Raw genomic sequence first — 18,077 nt, 5'->3', positions numbered from 1 at the left:
AGAACATTGCCAAGACCCTCACCAGGAAATAAGACTCTCCTGAATGTCACCCTTGTGTCCCACTCGTCACCCTGTCCACCTTGAACTGCCATTGCTCCACTTCCTATGCCCCCTTGGACAATGCACCTGTGATACAAATAGACTGGACTCTATCCTGGACTTTCCTCCTTCATCACCCCAGCCCATTGGACATCCCCCTCTAATCACTAGCACTTAAATAAACACCATTTGAAAAATACAAGTATGGAATCTGTAAAATCATTTAACCATGTATTTGTTTAATAAGCTTTAAACACTGCAATATAACTGTACAACATTGTATACATAGGAATGACCTGTAGTTGGCTGCAGTCAACACACCAGGAGTGATAGTGGGACACAAAGGAAAATCAGCCTGCCAGTGACAATGTCAAATACAAAACTGTCACTGTAAAGTGTAATTGCAGTGTCTTACCTGTGTGTCATTGGAAGTACTGTTTTATAATAGCACTTCTGTTGTCCTCATCCTCATCCTCTGCCTCCTCATCTTCACTGTCCACAGGGTCCACTGCTGCCGCACGCCCATCTCCAGCCTCATCCTCCTGCAGAAAAGGCACCTGGTGATCTAAGGCAAGATTGTGCAACATACAGCATGCCACGATGATCTGGCACACCTTCCTGGGTGAGTAGTACAGGGATCCACCTGTTAGATGGAGGCAACGAAACCTGGCCTTCAGGAGGCCAAATGTCCTTTCTATTATTCTTCGTGTTTGCCCATATGCCTCATTGTAACGTTCCTCTGCCCTTGTCCTGGTATTCCTCCCAGGGGTCAGTAGCCTGTGAGGTTAGGGTAACCAGAGTCACCTGCATATATTGAGGGACAACTGTTAGACACACACTAACCATTAGGGCCCACATCATACCCATACACTAACACCCACTGTGTGGGAACCAGGGTTCACCTATTAGCTACACCCGGTGCCTCTGGAGTTGAGCCATCACATATGGGATGCTGCTATTCCTCAGAATAAAGGCATCACGCACGGACCCAGGATACTTTGCATTGACATGGGAGATGTACTGGTCCGCCAGGCACACTATCTGCACATTCATGGAGTGAAAGCTCTTTAGATTTCTGAACACCTGTTCATTTCTCCAGGGAGGGGTGGGGGAACAAATGCTGTATGTGTACCATCAATAGCCCCAATAATGTTAGGGGTATGTCCCATTGCATAGAAATCAGCTTTCACTGTGGCCAAATCCTCCACCTGGGGGAAAACGATGTAGCTGCACATGTGTTTAATCAGGGCAGACAATACTCTGGTCAGCACTATTGAGAACATTGGCTGAGACATTCCTGCTGCCAAGCCGACTGTCACTTGGAAAGAGCCTCTTGCAAGGAAATGGAGCACGGATAGGACTTGCACAAGAGGGGGGATCCCGGTGGGCTGACGGAAAGCAGATATCAGGTCAGGTTCCAATTGGGCACACAGCTCTGTGATTGTGGCCCTGCCCAGTCTATAGGTGAGGCTAACGTGCCTGTCCTTCATTGTTGCCAAGTCCACCAGGGGCCTGTACACCGGGGGATGTCTCCATCTCCTATTCATCTGCAGCGGTTGCAATCTAGGGGGTAAACGGTGAGTAGCTGGTCAGTATTCCATATTTCCAAACACTACACTGCATTGCATGTTGTTACTGTAACACAATATTGTTGTATAGGCCCAAATGGTGCCTATGTGTAGTGTGACGTAGTTAGGTGCAATGGCCTGCCCTCGCCTCCCCGCGTGCCCCCGCCTGCCGAAATGCCATCCGCCTGTCCTGTATGGAGGAACAGGTGGAAATGAGGTAATTCCGCTGACGTTGTGCGCCATTGTGGGAGGTGGTCGAAAACCGCCATGCAACTCCTCATTGGAGCCCATTGGGCCCTATGGGTTACAGTGGCCAATGGTGATGTATGCCGGCAGTGGCGATATGCACCGCCATGGATGAGACCGCCATTTTCTATCTGTTCACCCACTTGCTATCTGACCTTCAACAGGAGATGACCTACACTGCAAGTGCTGCTATGACCTGTGTCTGGAACCGACCATGGCACGTGTCACTGGGGAAAGGGCCCCTGCCTTCACCGCTGCAGAGCTGGAGAGACTGGTGGATGGGGTCCTAACCCAGTACTGAATGCTGTAGGGGCCTCCAGACCAACTGGTGAGCACGATGCATGGGGCATGAACGCATGGAATGCTGTGTGTGAGGTCCTCGTGTGGGAGGGGAGGGGTGAAAAGGCCCTGGGCTGCGTGCTGCATGTATGGTGGACAATGTCTGTGCGTAAGAGGATGGGAGGGCTATGGTGGGACATGAGTGTAACAGGCCGGACGGTCTGACTGATAGCTTTTGCTATGTGTATATTTCTGCAGGTCAGCGCCCATCAGAAAAAGGGTATATGGCGTGCCATCGCCAAGGACGTGCGTACCCGGAAGGCGGGGGGGTGTCTATGGCAGGCGGAGCACCCACTGTTGCAAACGGTGGGAGGACCTGAGATGCTGGGCAAGGAAGACGGCGAAGGCCCAGCTGGGGATGGCCTCCCAACGAGGAAGGGGTGCCCGTCGAACCCTGACCCCCGGTGGCCTATCCGGAGCTGGATGGGCGCTTGAGGGCATCACAGCAGCCACAAGGGGGTGAGTACAGTTTCCCAATATACTACTTGCACGTGGTGGGGTGGTCTCCGGGTGGGGGATGTGGGCCTGTGGGTGCCCGTAGGCCAGGCCAGACATTGCAGGGTAGGTCCCATGTTTGGGCCGGGTATGATGTGACCCACCAGCAACCAAGCTAGTAGGCATCCACTACTAGGCAGGGTACCGTGGGTCTCAGGTATACTGTTATTGGCGTTAGGTATTACTGTCCATGGCCTGGTGACTAGCATTGTGACTGGTAGTGAATTGCGTAGGGCTGTTCCCTGTGTGTGTCATGTACGCCAACGGTGGTGTTGTTGCAGCCATTGACCAAGTGTATCCTTTGTCTCCCTCCCCCCCCCCCCCCCACACACTTTTGTTTTGTCACCCTTTCCTTCTGTACATTAGCATCATCTGGTGGAGGAGCAGAGGCACCGGCGATGGAGGGAGCTGCATCCCACATGGCCCAGGAGGCCGAATCCACCAAAGGTGAGGGCACCAGTGGGACGGAGGGCGAGGGGAGCACCATGGAGGAGACAGGAGTGGACAGTTCGGACAGTGATACTTTCTCCGATGGAAGCTTCCTGGTGGTGGTGCCCCAACTACAGGTACAGCCGCCACCCCCCTACCAGCACCGCCCTCCCAGCAACCCCTCAGCGTGTTTCCCGTGCCTGCTCGCCCAGGTGGGCATCTCCTTTGCCCCAGGCACCTCACGTCCTGCCCCAGTTAGCCCTGCTACCCTGAGTGAGGAGGCTATTGACCTCCTGCGATCCATCTCTGTTGGGCAGCCAACCATTGTGAATGCCGTCCAGGGGCTGGCTGGCCATTTGCAACAAACATATGCATTCCTGGAGGGCATTCACTCTGGCATGGCGGCCCAACAGAGATCAATCCAGGCTCTGGCCTCCTCTTTGATGGCAGCCATTGTCCCTGTTTCTAGCCTCCTCCCTCCAACTTCCTCTACACAGTCCCATTCCCCTCAACCCCAACCTATCCCAAGCACACAGGCAGACCTGCATGCACATCGGACAACACACAGGAGTGGTTCAGGCAAACACAATCACCACACATCATCCCACAGGCACTCAAACAAACACCATCCAGATGCAGACATACAAACATCCACTGCCTCTACTGTGTCCCCCTCCACCTCGTCGTCCACCACCCTCCCAGTAGCGTCTCCACTCAAACCTGCATTCACTACATCCTCATCCACTACCTCCATCACCAGCACGCCTATCACTACACACCGCTCACCGGCAGTCACCACCCCCACATCCATGCACACGTCCCCTGTGTCCTCTCCCACTGTGTCTGTGCCCCCTCCTCCCAAAGTACACAAACGCAAGCACTCAGACACCCAACAGCCATGCACCTCACAGAGAGCAGCCAGCCCATGTACATGCACTCAAACGCAGCAGACAGACACCTCCGACAACCACTACCTCCACTCCCAACCCTTCACCCTCTTCCTGCCCTAATGTCCCTAAGAAGCTTCTCCTCTCCACCATTGACCTCTTCCCTACCCCTACCCCCCATCCTTAACATCAGGCCAGGGTGGTCAGAACCCAGGCGAGCACCTCAGCCACCCAGTCCACAGCCACAGTAGTGTCGACAACTACTGCAGGTGGGAGAGGATCCCGTGAACCAACCAACAGCACTGAAAGTGTGCCTGCACCAGGTGCATCAAGGAAGGTCAAGGAGGCACCACCAGCTGCGAAAGGGAAGGTCAAGGAGGCACCACCAGCTGCGAAAGGGAAGGGCAGGGAGGCACCACCAGCTGCGAAAGGGAAGGGCAAGGAGGCACCACCAGCTGCGAAAGGGAAGGGCAGGGAGGCACCACCAGCTGCGAAAGATAAGGGCAAGGAGGCACCACCAGCTGCGAAAGGGAAGGGCAAGGAGGCACCACCAGCTGCGAAAGGTAAGGGCAAGGAGGCACCACCAGCTGTGAAAGGGAAGGGCAAGGGGCCTGCACCTGAAGGCAGGAAGGACAGGAGGCCTGGTGCTGGGACTCATTTGGAACCCCCACCACCAACTATGGCGGTTCAGCTTTCTGAGGCTGCAGGGGAAGGGCTGAGCCTACCCCCACCACTGCCAGCAGCAGCAGCCCCAGTGGGCAGCTGTCCAAGGCTGCAGTGGAAGGGCTGGAGCCTACCCCCACCACTGCCAGCAGCAGCAGCCCCAGCCCCAGTGGGCAGCCGTCCGAGGCTGCAGGGGAAGGGCTGGAGCCTACCCCCAGCACTGCCACTAGTACCGCTACCAGCACCACTGCCAGCAGCAGCAGCCCCAGTGGGCAGCCGTCCCAGGCTGCAGGGCAAGGGCTGGAGCCTACCCCCACCACTGCCAGCACCGCCACTTCCCAGGTTGAAGCACACTGGGCACAATGCCCCCTCCAGAACCAGTGGAAGAAGCCATCCACTCACCGCATCCTTCCCAGGATGAAGCACACTGGGCACAATGCCCTCTCCAGAACCAGTGGAGAAGCCACCCACTAGAGAGACTGTGGCTTTGCACTCCCCAGGACCAAGCAGTGGGCAAACCACTCACTAGAGAGACTGTGGCCTTGCACTCCCCAGGAGCAAGCAGTGGGCAAACCACCTACTTGAGAGACTGTGGCCTTGCACTCCCCAGGACATCGCACAGGGCATGTAGCCTCCTCCAGGACCAGTGGCGTTGTACCATCTTCCGACTGAGGTGCCCCCCGATCCCCGTCCCCCTAAGGTGCTTGTTTATTTTCGACCTGATGCCCCTGCAGAGTTCTCTCCGTTTTGTTGCAGGAGTGAGGTGGAGCCTTGGCCTATGTGTTGTGTCCCTGTGGCCCACGGACATTGAGGACTGGGCAGTGTCCCTCCATTTGTAAATATGTATATACGTTTGTATTTTGATGCACTTATTCATTTTCTTTAATCATATTACACTCACTTTCTTTGAATCATTTTTTTCTTGCATTATTCCTGAGGGGTACGGGGTGGATATGTAAAAGTTTGTGCTTCTGTTTGTGTTTATGGTGTTGAGGGTGAGGGTGTTGCATGTGTGTGTCACTCTCCTTTTCCTCCCCCCTCCATTGTGTGCTAGACGGCAGTACTCACCGTGGTCGTCTTCGCCGGCATTGCTGCTCATAATGTAGGAAAAGGTAGACAAGCATCGGGAACATGTGCAACTTGGGCTCCATGACGTCGTGGTTGTTCCCAGAGTCTCCAGAGGTGAGTCATTTGACTTCTGTGTTCTGTTTCTGCCGTGCTTTTGATGTCGTTGGTACCGCCCCGTAAAAGGTGGTGGATAGGCGTGTCATAATATAGTGGGCAGTACATTGTCTTCCGCCGGGCTGTTGGCGGTTAGCGCTGTGGTGCTTGTTGCTAACGCCGTGGTGGTCGATGAGTTAAAGTGGCTGTCTGTCTGAGCGGTTTCCACCGTGGTCATAATTCCTTTTTTTTTAACTGCTGGCGTGTTGGCGGTATATCTGCTGCTTTATCACAGACCGCCAGGGTTGTAATGAGGCCCACAGTATCCATCAGAAATATTGTTACTATGATGAAGAGTTGTTTTTACTTTTCTCATCATCTCGCATCCATAGCCTTTAAAAATAAAAACTCCCAAACTGCTTTGTGACCTAGTGAGTGTAAGGAGATGCCTCTTTTTGTATGATCACACCCAAGTTTTTCGACTGATACTGCTCTTTTTGGACTCGATTGCACTGAGGCCTGCCAAACCAGACCTCACTCCCCTGATCCTAAAGTGTATGTCGAATTGGTTGTACCCAAATGGTAATGGCTAACTTACCTGTAAGTCCATATTAATGGGTACCCTGGTGCCCAGGCATGTAAATTAGAGGGGTACCCCAGGTCTTGCAACACTGAATGTGCCACCCCTGGAGGTCCTCCAAGTAAAACAAGTCCCTCAGTCCACCACTGCAGATTTGTAGAGCTGTTGTGCACTGCTAGCCCGACCTTGCAATTAAAAGGAATGACAAAGCCACCACTTCCTCCTGGACATGTGTGTTAAGTCACCCCTCTGGCAGGCCTACTGAACCTAAGGCAGACCGCACTTAATGTGGAAAGACTTAGTTGCCCAGTTGGTGAGAACAGGGTTATACGATGACCAGTCAGCTGTGCTTACTCCTGAACGGTGCGACCAAAGTGGGCACTCCAAGGTATCAAACAACTCATTATATTAAGCCTGATTTGTATCTCAAGTCAAAATTGATGTAACATGTTGCACTGTGCTGTTTTAGCAAAACTGTCTTTTTGCTGCCTCTTAGAAAAAACTGTGCCTTCTCAGACACACATGGAGCCTGCTCCACAAGACAGCTTTCTGCCGCCTTGGCAAGATGTGCTAACGACTCGCAGGAAGCCTCTCGGTTGCTAGCCCAAAAGGTAGGTTCCAAAAGTGAAACTGCTTTTGAAGGGCAGATGTATAGCACCAGGCAGAGGGCTGCCCCATTGTTGAGGTAGACACACTGGAACAGGAGGCAGAGAGGGGAAACCAGTTGCCAAAACGGTTTCCCAGGGATGTGTAGCCCTGAGGTAGCCACACCCTATGAGTGGGTTAGTGAGGTCTGTACACCAGGAAAGGGGTCTTGCCATTTTAGGAGTGGGCAGAATGGTGCACCGCGTCATAGCCAGATGCCACACTCCACAGGAAGTGGTCACCACGTGGGAGGAAACCTGGTAGCTCATTGCCTACCCACTACATCCTGCCTTGAGGGCACGTTACGAGCATAAAGGAGGCACCCTTGGCACCCAGACCTGAGATCTCGACCGACTTGAAAAAAAGGACTTCCCTCCTGCACTGAGGGATCAGCAAAGAGAGACTGCACTGATGAGGACTGAACCTGCTTCATCTAGTGTCTAGTGAAGAGGGGGACTGTGCCTGCTGTGTCCTGCTCGGGTAGAAGCTCTCTCTAGAGCCCAGTCAAGCCAAGAGAACTCCAAAGGCCAGCTGACTGACCTCCTGTTCCCAGCACAGTGACACAACAGCTGAAGAAGCCTCCTAGGGCAAGTTTGTAGCCCAGAGTCTTCAAGCTACCACCGCAGCCATGCACCACCGAGGATCAACACCTAATGCACAGAGTTGCACCAGAGTTTGCTGAGCCCAGGATTTCTGACTGAGACTTGCTGGGACCATCAGAAAGAAAGTTTTGGACCCAGGAAGGACTGGCCTGTTACATCAACACTGGGAATCTAGTGGCAACTTGAATTTGGCCAGACGGGAGAGGACTTTGTGGGACATTAACCATGCTGCCAGGACCCTCTCACTAGCTTTGTGGCCCAAGTAATCCTTTCAGGAAGACCCCTGTCGACTGCATCGCAATCAAGGCATCCTTGAAGCATCTTCGGCATCCTTCATCCCTTACATCAGGACCACTCCGTTAGGAATCCATTGCAACGCAGATTAAGTAGCTTGAACTGCTGAAATACTGGTTCTTCTGTGAAGGTAACTGTTCTTGAGGTCCTTGCTGGTCCCTCTGGCTAGCTCCCTGCTGGAGTTGGTTACCCTAAGTACTTCTGACCAGCCGCATTATGGTTCAGTGAAATTGCATTGATTTACTATAGCTTGTAAAATCTATATCTCCAGAGCCTATGGATATTTTCAACCTTTTTTGTTTTAGACTGAGACACTATGTGTTTATCACTTTTTACTCTCTATAAGCCATGATGCTCAGTGCCACAGCTACCCAGGGTTGAGCTGAGGGTTTTACAGACTAAACCAACTGGACTGAAAGGGAGTGGTAAGTGTATTACATGATGAGGTTGCAAAATCATCCCATATAATACACCCCATTTCCTCATAGTGAGCAGTTATATGCTGCAGAAGAGTAGACAGGTGTAAAAAAGCCTTTTGGAAAAACATTTTAAAAAGTGAGGTACAGTGAAATTGCAACAAATTGAAAAGTTGCAAGATCAGCGGCTCCATCTTGCGTTTCGGAGTTGGCTCCACCATCTGATATTTACAGACTTTGAGAAACTAATAAGTGAATACACCTGTTATACATGACTCGATAATACTTTTGAAGACCGAGAGTGAGGGTCAGTTGTATGAGGACCAGCACAGTTTGTTTTAAACTATAAAAATCGGTTTTGTACACAGTCAGCTTATAACGCCAAGGAAATGTGTTTTTTAAAGAGACAAACACATCACACACGCTGCTAAACAGTAACAGGGTTCAGGGAATGTCAGAGCCAGTTGGGTAAAGGTCCTAGCCAGACCTCAACCCCAGCATGGTTAGGAAGCATAGGTATTTAGAAGCAGTGTCTGTCTGGTGAAAGACCAGATCAGCTGCACATGGCCAAAAGCTGTGTGCAGCAGGTGTTGGACACATGGGTGGTTGTACCCTAGGCCTGGGTAATTGTTGCCCAGACTGGTGTATAAAGACAGAGTAGATGAAAGTAGGAAGTTAACGAAGATAATTTTTAAAGAGTTCTGTGTTATTACACAATAGATGTAAAAGACAGATCTTTTGGGACCTGTCTTAAAAAAAGCTAAAACGATACAGAAAATGGGCAAATACAAAAAAATCCAGAGCAACAAAATTGAGGATGGTCAGTCACGTCTTACTCCCGCACTGCATAATTATGATGGGAGCTCGAAATTAGAGCCTCACTCACAGTCTACCCACATGTAGGAATGTGTACCATAGTTGTGGTAGCATAGGATGTGGAATTAGACACAGGTGCCTCAGCAGGTGGTGCTATAGGTGTCAAATCTGGAGTTGGTGAAACTTAGCTCATCTTGGGGGATGGGTAGATCGGATGTGTTTTAATCAGGTTGTCTTCGAGGGTGGTGTTTGGGAAAGAATACTTAACCAGATTCCCTAGCTTGAGGAAAGCATGACAGCACATGCACTTGGTGGACCATACACCCAGTAGAGGATTTTGAGGTGTCTTTTTAAAATGGACCCAAACCATATGTAGAAACCTCAGTGCAGGTGGAACACACACTCGATATCATGACTTCTTAGTGCCTCCTGCACTACTAGAGTGGAACATGTTCCACCACTTGAATCAGATGTCTTTGTACAGTATGAGGAACAGCGGGTGCTGCTGTTTCAGATCAATTGAGATATCATAAAAGAAAGTGAAAAATAATGTTTTATTTCAAAAGGGTTATCAAAGAAGTAGTTTAAAAAGAATGTGTGGTTAAAAAAAATGTCGGACACATGCTGCACATTTAGCTTAAAACTAAATACACATCATTGGTGCAAAATTCAGTGCCAAAAGGAGGGATTGACACCTTTGCAATTAGTGTGCTGCAGGAACATTGCAAAACATTTACCGATGTTCCAATGGATACAATCATGTTAGAAAATGAAAACACACCAGTCAAATAATAATTTTCTACATTTACTGCAGTTACGGCCATGTATCTCAATTCATTCTCCATGGTAGCAATACATCTAACAATAACAAACATTTTAAGACACTCCTTCTGTACAATAGGTTTCCCCCTATTTTAAGCAGAAGCCTTCCTAATGAGCAAAAGGGACGTCTGTGTACTAAGGACACAATGAAATGGCACACTAGTTCTATAAAGAGAAAGTATCAGCAAGTAAATGTAGTGGGGATAGGTGGCAGAGCAAATGAAAAAAACAAAGAAATGAAGTCAACGGCTGCAGGACTGAGGCACTGGATGTGTAAAAAAATAAATTGAAAAGGCAGAGTGAACACCTTTACAGTTGAGTTTGGGAACTTGGTAAATGTGCAGTAATGATTTTAAAAAATGCATAAAAAATTGCAGATTTAGCTTTTTCAAAATTAAAAGGTCTGGCACATATCTACTATGAAAGGCAAAGTGTTCTAAAATGTAATTATGGTGCCAGTATTTCAACCACGTCTCAGTCTGAAACAGCCCACATAGTGAATGGAGCCTACAACACATGACTCCTGCCCTAATCCCAAGCTTGCAAACTTGGCCAAATTCAGTTTTGGTGAGAACAAAATTAAAGCTACATAAACATAACAGGCATGATTCTAGAACATTTGAAGATAGGACAAGTGAGAGTGAATGGTAAGATGAGCAGGAAAATAATTTTCTGCATAAAAAATCAGATTTTCAGACCACAAGTGTGGGATTCTGACAGAAGTCGCAAGCTAAAAATCTAAACTTGTGAGTTCAAAGAGAAAATAAGACATATATTGATATCAAAGAGCCTTTGTGGTGTTTTGGTGTTTGGAGACATACTAGAAAATGTGTAGTAGACATCTCTAAATGTTAGCAAAGAACACCAAATGCCTGTGTGGGGAAATGTATGCCATCCTTCTGCAGTGTGTGTTGAAACAGATGTGATTATGGGAGAAAGATGTCATGACATGGTGTATAAGAAAAGCCTGTTTGTAGACACTCCTGCCAGAATTTTCAAAACTTGGTGACTATGTTTGATGCGTCTGGCAGATGTTAACTAGAACAATGGTTACGCAAAGTTAAAGTTCCATGATCACTTTTGAACCCTGTGATTAATCTGAGGCTATTTACATCATAGTGGATCATCAACACATCAAGTGGCTAACACGCAGTAATAAAGGATACTTCTGGCCGCAGATTCCTCATCTTAAAATACTCCCCAGGTGCCAGACTGAATCCATAAAACCTTTCTCTAGCAATGCTACCGCACACCACTAAGTGACGCTGTGCAGCTCTGTGTTGACTCTGAAGTATCCCAGATGTGAGGGAGCAGAGCAGCACATAAGAAACACCCTTGCGTGCTGATGTCAGCTCCCTTCTTTCTGCGTCTTTCGACAAGGATCCAGAGTTCTGTTCCCAGTTTTGTCGACCTCATGAGGAAACCTGAAAATCAAACAAAAAGCAGTGTTCTAGGGAATGCTGTAATGGCCCTTTGATGCCTGGCTTGGACATCCATATTTTAGTCTAGTTTCACAGCCTGTGCCTTTTATGCGCATAGACATTTTATTCATTTCATTTTTTTTTTTTTTTTAGCAAAATCTGCTTTTAGCTATTTGTTTGGATATTCTAATTCACTGCCTTTCTAGGAAGACAGTGTTCATGCTGCACATTCTATCAGACATTGTACAACATACACTCTGTGCCTTGCCGAAGGCTGCCATGTCCGGAACATGATATGCTAACTTGTATTGCCTGCCCAAAAACCAGCTCCTATACACAAGACACTACATGACATCAGGCCTGTTCCATGAACTATGTATGTGTTTTTATATAAACACCACATAGCCCTAAGAGGGGTAGAGGTCATTCCAGCGATGAACGTCCTGGGACGCACACCATATTGTAGACAGCTTTGCTGATCCTGGTGCTGACTCTTCAGCTTCCCGAGAGGAGTGCCAGCCAGACAATAGACCAACCTCTGGTATCCTATTGAGGTATGTGGATGGGAGTCACTCCTTAGATTGGGACAGGAAGATGGGTTATCACCACTATCCTAACATCTAGACATAAGGGTTAGGCAGGAATCTCTAGACCTTCTAGAACCATACAAAATGGTGGGGTTGTTTATCTCTTTACACTGGTTGTAATGATGATTGCTGTATTATGTTTCATCTGCCTTATTATCATAGCCCATGCTTTTTATACTAGGATGCAATGGCTTCAATAAGTGCATTGAGTGTGGGAGACTAAGTCTCTCACACTTGGTGGTGCTGCTGTCATAAACACGAAATTATTACCATAATAGGAATCGTGCAGCAGGAACAATGTTCGCCCAGAGACTACAGAGTTCAAACCAGGCCACTACTGTCAAAAACAGGTGCCAGTCACAATCCCACACAAGGCGGTCTCTGGTGCTTGGTCCCTGGCCACAACTCAGTCATGCAATAAGTGTGCCTTCATACACCAAAAAACAATCAGAGACTGAGGGGGAAAACTTTAGGTTGCTGAAAACAAGAAGTTGTTGCAGGCCTCGTCAACGAGGACTCTCTCTCATACATTCATGGGCCCTTGGTGAAAGATCTGTTGTTGCCCAACAGTAAATAGGCAGGTGGTCAGACATCACAGACAGGCACCTGCCAATCCTGATTTTTCTCACTGAACATCCTACTCTAGAGAGTCTGGTTGTTGCAGGCCTCAGCCATCAAAGTTTATTCCTCACAACTCCTCCAAATAGAGAGTCTTAGAGATGTTTGGAAAGCACATTTTCTCTTAGACTAGCCTACCATTGAAGTCAATAAAAAAACGTCTGCATAGTAGGCCAATATCTGAATGTCCTTGCGGGCGTGGCCAGGGAGATCTTGCCATTGTTTCAGGATGACCCTAGGGCCTCATTGGCTCAAACAATCCAGGATGGACAAGATGCAACCACATACATAATTCGTGCTGAACTTGATACTACTGAGTATCTTGGAAGGGCAGTTATATATCCACACCAAAAGTGCAACAACCAATAGATTCATGCATACTACCATCTATACTACAATGTCATCCTTGTTAGGAATATTTAAAATATTAAGAGAAAACGTCTCACCCAGCAATTGGTGGCATGCTTCATCATTGCTATTTTCTCTCACCCCAACAGGTGAGTACGCTGATGTGGACTCAACCATTACCTGGGAGCTCTTCTACATTTGTAGCTCTTGGGCAAGTATCAGAGGTCCTGTTAATAGGTTTAAAAAATGACCATCGGTTTACCCCAATAATTTATTAATGGGAACTCATGCCATCATTAAAAACAAATGGATGCTCTATAGGACTACAATGGTTCTAGCATCTCTAGTACACCAACATGTTTCGGCAGATTCCTACATGACCTATGGGTCGCTCAGCCTTCTTCAGAGCACCTAGACCTCCCTGCCTAACCAGAACTAAGTGTAGGAGAATGAAAGAAAGTAAGGAGGCAAAAGGCTCTCCTACCTGCAGTCCTTGTTGACCCAATTTTAGGTCCCTATGGCCCCATGGGTTCTGAGGAGGCAGATGCTTCCCTACTTACTCCAAGGGTGTAGTCTCTTTGATGCGCCTATGTTCCCCTCCCTCGGGCATGTGAGAAAAAAATGCAGATGATGAAGCATGCCACCAATTGGTGAGAAGTTTTATCTTAATATTTTAAGTATTCCTAACAAGTATGCCATTCTGGTACAGATGGTAGTGTACATGAATCTGTTGCACTTTTGGTGTAAATATGTTTCTACTGGGGGGACGTGTACAGACCTGAATACCTCTCACTCTTTTGTGATTGTGTTAATATTGGAAGGGCAGTTGACGTCAGTGGTGCACTGCCAGGATTTTCTAGAGACATACAGACCTTTGTCATGGATATGCTTTTCGGTGTTTAGCAAAAAGCTTATTTGCCTTGGAATGTTTCAAAGTAAGTGAGGGCACTGTACGCTCTCTGGGTCTTTTGACCCTGCCAAACAGTTTCTCACCAATTTAGGAAACTCAGAGGCTACTCTGGGGGTTTGGATATAGACAACAACAGTCTCTTCTGCCATTGCTGCAATCATCTCAATCCTTTTGACGCAGGGGGTGTTAATCTGGCAGGCAACATGCAGGCCAATAAGGGCACTAATCCTCCCAGTCACCTTCGCCTGCGGCAACAGCTACCAAGCAGTTGTATCTTGCCATTAGTGGTGCACAGCCACCCTGTGGAAGGGAAGATCCATCACTTTCTCCCACGGTTGGTGATCCATCGCATCAGACAGATCCTTGTAATTGCTCAGCATGGCTAAATCCTGCCCCTTGTGCTCCGCCAAATCTTCCTCCTAAATCAGAGCGAATTTCAGATGATCACCTGACCATTCTGTTACAAGAGGTGTGAGTTTTACTTTCTAAAAGAGCCATCAAGAGTTATAGACTTGGAAATAGGAGAGGGATGGTGCTCTTTTTATTTCGTGTTTCCAAAGAAGGATGAAGACCTTTGGCCCGTTTTAGATGTTTGACCTTTGAATGCCTTCCTGAGGAAGAACAAATTCAAAAAGCTCACACTGGCCCAGATCCTATCTGTCCTGGACCAGAGTGACTAGATGGTGCCCATGGGCCTGCAAGACGTGTATGGTCATATCCCTGTCCTGTAGTCCCACTGACAATACCTGATGTTCAGGTTAATTCAGGAGCATTTTCAACTTGCCTTGCTGCCCTTCAGCCACACCAATGTCCCTTGGGTATTCATGAAAGTGAAAGCAGCTGCTGCCCATCCATGGAGGTCAAGTATACCAGTTTTCCCTTAACTCAATGACTGGCTGTTGAAGGTAGGCCCAACACAGTCAGTTGTAGGTCACCTCTAGAGGACGGTGAACCTCTTAACATAGTTGAGGTTCATGATTAACGAGCGGAATTCTCACCTGTCTCCTTCGCAGTGTTTTCCTTTCCATGGAGCAGTACAGGACATTTGTACTATGACTGATATTCCAGCCTCAGTCCTGAATTGGAGTGTGAGTAGCTCTGAGCTTTCTTGGCTTTTCATCCTCCTGCATCTTCATTTGCGACTGCGATTAAATCTGAAGTTCCAGTGGGGCCATCACCAATGGATGCCATTCAGGTTACGCAGGAGTCTGCACACGACCTTCAGTAGTAGCTACTCGTCTGCATTTGGACCAGCGGCAGTCTCTTCTCCCACCATGAGCTGACAGTGGTCTCGGATGCGTCACTGCTGGGTTGGAGAAGTACAGATCAGAGGACTTTGGTCCTCGATGGAAGCCCAATTTAAAGCAACTTACTGGAGTTACGAGCAACTCACTTGGCCTGAAAGGCCTCCCTACTGTACAGCAAAGGCAGGCTGTTGCAGGTTCTGATGAACAATACAACCACAATGTGGTATTGCAACAAACAGGGTAGGGTGAGTTCCTGTGCCTCGAGTTGGTTGGCGTGTCAGGGCATCTTCCTGATCACGAACCATATGGCATGGCCCTTGAATGCCAAACTGGACAAGCTCAGCAGACTGCATCAGGCAGCAGACCACAAGGGGGTGCAGTGAATCTTCTGGCAGTGGACAGAACCCTGGCTATATCTTTTCACCACTGTTGAATGCACAGCATCAAACGTTTTAGGCATTTGAGTTTCTGTGAGAACTCTCTGTAGGAGTTGCATTCTTGTTGGAATGGAACTTAGACTCTGGTACATGTTCCTGCCTCTACCTCTCATGCCTAATCTCTGAAAAAGATCAGGAACACCCTGGCCCAAGTCAATGTAATGACTGCAAATTGAACAGGAAAATGTGGTACCCGGAGTTTCAGGGCATGAGCACTTTTCCCACAATCAGGCTGCCACTTCAGGAGGACTTTCTGTCTCTGCAACAGTGCAGGGTCCTCCGACGAAATCTACACCATGCATGGGGATGGGGTGGTGGAAGTTTATCTGCCTCTGGAAATGGTGGATGTCATCCTCGCGGCCATACGTCCTTCCACAAAGTCCATTAATATGAGATGATGGGACAAGTCTGTGGCTTTGTGTGTGGTATCCACAATATTCACCCTTTACCATAGAAACTGTTGGATGTTCTTTTGTTTGTTTTGCCTTTGGCCCATCAGTGCCTGGAAGTGGGTACTATTAAGGGTTATTTGCCGGCCCTTGCAACTTATTTACTTTTGTCAGAGCAACCATTCTTGTTTAAATCACTTGTAGTAATGACGTTCATCAAAGGTTCCCTTTGAAACAGTTTGTGATGACCCAGTGAGAACCTAATTTGGACCAAATGTTTCTCATGTGCACACCTTCCAAGCTTGATGCATAGCTGCTCACAGCGTTTCTAGACTTTAAAGACCATCTTCCTCATTGTGAATACTTCAGCTTTTTGTGTCAGTGAGCTTCAAGCACTGTTGGTGCACCTGCTCTCTCTACCTTTTTTCCAAACTGGTTTTGAGAAATCAGGCACTTCATATGGATGATTTTGAAACCTGCAATCAAAGTAATCAAAGACTGTGATAGAGCAGGGCCTGGTCTAGGGCAGAACAAACACTTTAAAACATACTTCCTACCAGTATTGGTGGCATGTGACTCCTACACCTTCTAATCCTCATTGTCTTAATGTAACATTTCCTATAGACTGATTTAAACATGTATGATTCATTGGCTCTGTATAGCAGGTGTGATGTAAAGTGCCTTGACACCCTATACTGGTATGATTAGCGCTGCAAAACAAATGAGTTGCATGTTAGAGAGGGGCTATGGCAAGGATGAGAGGCACTGCACTGGGGTGCTAGTGAGGAAATTCGTGGTAAATAGGTATTTGGGGGAGAGGAATCAAAGATTGTTGCACTAGGCATCACCAGCGCTAAGCCGGTCCTGTGATTGAGTTACCACCACACTAAGACCGTGTTGGACCCACTGTGTGATTTCACTAATAAAGCATGAATGTCTAGAGCGCACATTTATTTTATCCATTTATATGTGAGTACTGGATGCCACTTGGAGGGTGCGTCTAAGTGGAGCACTCTGGATGGCATGAGGCCGTTTCATCCCTTCCTGTGGCCTGGGATGGTTGCCTAGGCGACAAGCAAAGCTTTGAGTAAAGAGTCAATTTTTATCATTTGGGTCCATCAGATCTTTTTTCCCTGAAGACAGGTATTATATAAGGTTTGGAACTGCCACCTTGATTGTTGCCCTGATGACATAAACCTGTTAGCTATCAGCAGGGGTGAAGTACAAGGTCGAGGTACAAATGACTGCATTTAGGCTGCTGCGGCACTCTGATAGATAATGCTGGAGCTGCCTTACATCGATAGGCCCTGTTGAGTTTGTAGTATATTACATCAAAGGCTTTTTTATGGGCCTGGACCATTACCTTCCCATGTGGCTGTATGTTGCTTGTAAATTTTCTGTAGGAGTTTGACAAGCAGAGTATCGGGTTTGAGGAACTCTTGGTTTCTTTAGGACATTGTTATGGGGAGATTTATATGAAATGTTAGCTACCATGTCTTTGGATTGCTCAATAACAGATAATTAGTCTTGGCATTCTTTTAGACTTGTATGTAAGGCTAAGAAGCAAAGTCTGAAAAAGAACACTAAGTTACACTTCAGAATTTACTTTTGCACTTTCGTAAGTTGTGGTAGATACATAGACCGTCTAAAATCTTTCCAGATATGCTGCCTGGCGTTTGACAACTAGTTCCCATATTGTGTTGTCAGGGATCTGCATTGTACCCTCGTCCAGTGTTGCACACAAGTGGGCAGTGAGACTGGGTTGCATGTTGAAATTACCTCTGCGTTTAGTCCATATGGGAAGCAGGTTACACAGGACCAGAGGATAGGGGTGTGCCTTTGACTACTATTAGATGACTTGCAGAGGCAGCGACTTTTACTGCTAATGCAAGTGCCAGTCAGCAGCCTCAATATGTATGGTTATAAGATAAAATATATGATTTAGTATTAGCATTTGAGTACATAGCTTATTTACAGTGTGTTATGAGGTTGGGCATACTCTGGCTTTTAGACGAAACCTGGTTTAGTTTGGTGTCTTATAGAACTTGAGAAACCAGGCTTTTGTATTCATCCATAAGGAGGGTCTTTATAAAAGACTTCTAAATGCTTGTTTGGAAG

The sequence above is a fragment of the Pleurodeles waltl genome, chromosome 5 (assembly GCF_031143425.1).
Source record: "Pleurodeles waltl isolate 20211129_DDA chromosome 5, aPleWal1.hap1.20221129, whole genome shotgun sequence".
NCBI lineage: Eukaryota > Metazoa > Chordata > Amphibia > Caudata > Salamandridae > Pleurodeles > Pleurodeles waltl.
This window is presented reverse-complemented; position numbering follows the sequence as displayed.